Source organism: Bison bison, unplaced genomic scaffold (assembly GCF_000754665.1).
Source record: "Bison bison bison isolate TAMUID 2011002044 unplaced genomic scaffold, Bison_UMD1.0 scf7180017864181, whole genome shotgun sequence".
Lineage (NCBI taxonomy): Eukaryota > Metazoa > Chordata > Mammalia > Artiodactyla > Bovidae > Bison > Bison bison.
In genome coordinates, this window is record NW_011494753.1 from 15,304,857 (window position 1) to 15,309,645 (window position 4,789).

General features: G+C 39.9%; 1 pseudogene; it reads left to right on the forward strand.

Moving 5' to 3' along the window:
• Positions 1-3,279: 3,279 nt before the first annotated feature.
• LOC104991070 lies at positions 3,280-4,305 on the forward strand (annotated as a pseudogene).
• The last annotated feature ends 484 nt before the right edge of the window (positions 4,306-4,789 follow it).

Sequence of the window (4,789 nt, forward strand, 5' to 3'; positions counted from 1 at the left end):
AGAGTCCTTTCCAATGAGTCAACTCTTCACATGAGGTGGCCAAAGTATTGGAGTTTCAGCTTTAGCATCAGTCCTTCCAAAGAACACCCAGGACTGATCTCCTTTAGAACGGACTGGTTGGATCTCCTTGCAGTCCAAGGGACTCTCAAGGGTCTTCTCCAACACCACAGTTCAAAAGCATCAATTCTTAGGCCCTCAGCTTTCTTCACAGTCCAACTCTCACATCCATACATAACAACTGGAAAAACCATAGCCTTGACTAGACAGACTTTTGTTGGCAAAATAATGTCTCTGCTTTTGAATATGCTGTCTAGGTTGGTCATAACTTTCCTTCCAAGGAGTAAGCGTCTTTTAATTTCATGGCTGCAATCACCATCTGCAGTGATTTTGGAGCCCCCCAAAATGAGTCTGACACTGTTTCCACTGTTTCCCCATCTATTTCCCATTAAATGATGGGACCAGATGCCATGATCTTAGTTTTCTGAATGTTGACCTATGTTCTTGCTGCTGCTGCTGCTGCTGCTGCTGCTGCTAAGTCGCTTCAGTCGTGTCCGACTCTGTGGGACCCCATAGACGGCAGCTCACCAGTAGTCACTGTTAAACTGCATGTTTGTGGAGCACTTTGACAGTCCATAGCCTTGAAACAATCTGAGGAAAGCTAGCTTCTTTGGAATAAATATGTCACATACACAGACACATACACATACATTCCAGTATTGTATTAGCAAAACTAAAACTAGGGTCATTACAAAATAGCCCTTTTGGGTATAATCTCAAAATCTTAAAGAATTTACTTTTTAATGGCAGAATGGTGAATGTAGTTGTTATGGGATGAATTGTTTCCCATTAAAATCCCTATATTGAAGCCCTAACCCCTAGGACCTCAGGATGTGGTTGCATTTAGAGGTAGGGCCTTACAGTTAAAAATTAAGCCTTTAGGGAAGCCTCTAATCCAATCAGACTGGAGTCCTAACAAGAAGAGTCCTAAATAGAAAGATCTACAGAGCATTCATGCCCAGAGGTACCACCATGTGAAGTGGTAGCAAGAGAACAGCCATCTAGCTCCATAAGTGTGAGAAAATAAATTCATATTGCTTAAGCGATCTGGTCTACAGTATTATGCTATGCTAGACCTAGCAAACTAACACAATCACATATAATACGTTAGGATAGAATGAATATATTTCATGTATACACACAGAGCCAAAAAATAAAAGTCTCTTTTCTTGGACCACTAGACATACAGTACAATAGCCTCTCTTTCTGATGTTTGACCTTTTTAATTTCATCAGAAAAGTGTGGGAGGGGAGCATGTTACTGAAAAATGTCAAGGAAAAATATGAAATTACTTAATAAGATAATATAACCCTGAACTTAACAATTCACAGATAATTAGGATAATAGACTCTTTAATTTTTCTCTTTTTTTAGTTGAATGAGAGACTCTTTAAATTCTACAGTGCTTAACAATTTTCAAAGGTTTCACACACATGATTTAATGTAATCCCGTAATAACTCTGTTTTCCCCTACCTCCATATTGCCTGTCTTCCATTTCTCTCCCCATTGGTAATTCCAGTTTGTTCTCTGTATCTGTGAGTCTGCTTCTTTTTTTTTTTTTCTTATTCACTAGCTTGTTGTATTTTTTAGAAACCACATATAAGTGACATCATACAGTAGCTCTCTTCCTCCAAGTCCATCCCTGGTGCTGCAAACGGCAGAATTTCATTCTTTTTATCACTGAGTAGAATTCCTTTATATATATTCCACTCCATGCCACATCTTCTTTATCCATTCATCTGTCCATGAATGCTTAGGTTGATTTCACACCAAGGCAATTGAAAATAATGCTGCTAGGAACTCTGGGGTGCATGGATCCTTTCGAATTAGTGGGGTTTTCCTCCCCCACATACACACCAAGGAGTGGAATTACTGGGTCATATGGTGGTTCCATTTTTAGGTTTTTTGAGAACTCTCCATACTGCTTTCTACAGTGGCTGCACCAATTTATATTCCACCAATAGTGTATGGGACTTCCCAGGTGGCGCTCCTTGTGAATAACCCGTCTGCCAATGCAGAAGACGTAAGAGATCCCTGGCTTGGGAAGATCCCCTGGAGGAGGGCATGGCAACCCACTCCAATATTCTTGCCTGGAGAACCCCATGGACAGAGGAGCCTGGCAGGCTACAGTTCATGGGGCCGTGAAGAGTTGGATACAACTGAAGCTACTGAGCACACATGCACAACAGTGTGCCAGAGGGTTCCCTTTGCTTTACATCCTTGCCAACGTTTGTTATTTGTGTTTTTTTGGTGATTGCCATTTTGACCAGTGTGAAGGTTTGATTTGCACTTCCCTGGTGATTAGCGATGCTGAGTTCTTGATCTGTTCATGTGGCTGTTGGCTACCAGAATTTCCTCTTTGGAAAAATGTCTATTCAGTTCTTCTATCCACTGTAAATCAGGTGTTTAGTTTTTTGATGTTGAGTTGTATGAGCTGTTTATATATGTTGGATATGAATCCCTTATCAATCATATCATTTGCAAATATCAGAAGCTGGAGGAATCATGCTCCCTGTCTTCAGATTGTACTACAAAGCTAGGGTCACCAAACAGTGTGATACTTGTGGTTAATTTATCTATAATAAAGGAGGCAAGAATATAGAATGGAGAAAAGATAGTCCCTTCAATAAGCGGTGCTGGGAAAACTGGACAGCTATATACAAAAGAATGAAATTAGAACATGATCTAATAAAAATATACAAAAATAAACTCAAAATGGATTAAAGATCTAAAGGTAAGACTGGATACTATAAAATTAGAGGGAAAAAAAAGGCAGGACAGTCCTTGACATAAATCAAAGCAATTTTTTTTTGGATCTCTTCTCCAGAAGCAAAGGAAATAAAAGCAAAAATAAACAAATGGGACCTAATTAAACTTAAAAGCTTTCACACAGCAAAGTTAACCATCGATGAAACAAGACAACCTACTGAATAGAATAATAGACTCTTTTTAAGAAAATTAATTTTGCTGTTTTTGATATCAATCTTAATTATTACTGTAATTACAAATTGGATAAAAGCTTATCCCTGAGGGAATGAATACTTTTCAGGATTTAAAAAGTGCTTTAAATAAAATATGAAAAAGGGAAACAGCTTTTTTAGTGTCATCTGCTCACGGTGCCGCCTCCTGCTCCTCCCGCCGCAGCCCTGAGTCACTCACTGCCTGCGCAGCTCCGCCGCTCGGCTCCCCACCCTCGCCACCGATATTTGGCATTTGTACAACATGGCGCACATCGACAACTTGCCTAGGGTAGTTAAAAGACGAGTGAATGCTTTCAAAAACCTTCAAGTTAAATGTGCACAGATAGAAGCCAAATTCTATGAGGAAGTTCATGATCTTGAAAGAAAGTATTCTGTTCTTTATCAGCCTCTGTTTGATAAACGATTTGTGATCATTAATGCCATTTATGAACCTACGGAAGAAGAATGTGAATGAAAACCAGATGAGGAAGATGAAATTTCGGAAGAGCTAAAAGAAAAGGCCAAGATTGAAGATGAGAAAAAGGATGAAGAAAAAGAAGATCCCAAGGGACTTCCTGAGTTTTGGTTGACCGTTTTTAAGAATGTTGACTTGCTCAGTGATATGGTTTAGGAACATGATGAGCCTATTCTGAAGCACTTGAAAGATATTAAAGTGAAGTTCTCAGATGCTGGCCAACCTATGAGTTTTGTCTTAGAATTTCACTTTGAACCCAATGAATATATCACAAATGAAGTGTTGACAAAGACATACAGGATGAGGTCAGAACCAGATGATTCTGATCCCTTTTCTTTTGATGGACCGGAAATTATGGGTTGTACAGGGTGCCAGATAGATTGGAAAAAAGGGAAGAATGTCACTTTGAAAATGATTAAGAAGTAGCAGAAACACAAGGGACATGGGACAGTTCGTACTGTGACCAAAACAGTTTGTAATGACTCTTTAATTTTTTTGCCCCTCCCGAAGTTCCTGAGAGTGGAGATCTGGATGATGATTCTGAAGCTATCCTCACTGCAGACTTTGAAATTGGTCACTTTTTACGTGAGCATATAATCCCAAGATCAGTGTTATGCTTTACTGGAGAAGCTATTGAAGATGATGACGATTATGATGAAGAAGGTGAAGAAGCGGATGAGGAAGGGGAAGAAGAAGGAGATGAGGAAAATGATCCAGACTATGACCCAAAGAAGGATCAAAACCCAGCAGAGTGCAAGCAGTAGTGAAGCAGGATGTATGAGGCCTGAGGATAACCTGCACTGATCTACCTTCTGCTTCCATGGAAGGGATGAATTTACATCATTTGACAAGCCTATTTCAAGTTTTTTGTTGTTTGTTTTCTCATTTTTGTTTTTTCATCCTAAAATAAAAATGTCATATAATTAAAAAAAAAAAAAAAGAAAGAGGGAAACGATTTTCATGTGGCATTTTACATCTTTTAGAATCGATACTGCTGCTGCTGCTGCTGCTGCTAAGCCGCTTCAGTCGTGTCCGACTCTGTGTGACCCCATAGACGGCAGCCCACCAGGCTCCCCCGTCCCTGGGATTCTCCAGGCAAGAACACTGGAGTGGGTTGCCATTTCCTTCTCCAATGCATGAAAGTGAAGAGTGAAAGTGAAGTTGCTCAGTCATGTCCAACTCTTAGCAACCCCATGGACTGCAGCCTACCAGGCTCCTCCGTCCATGGGATTTTCCAGGCAAGAATTGATACTAGCTGGTCTTATTTGAAGAGTTTTAGAGGTAGAAGTGGTATTAT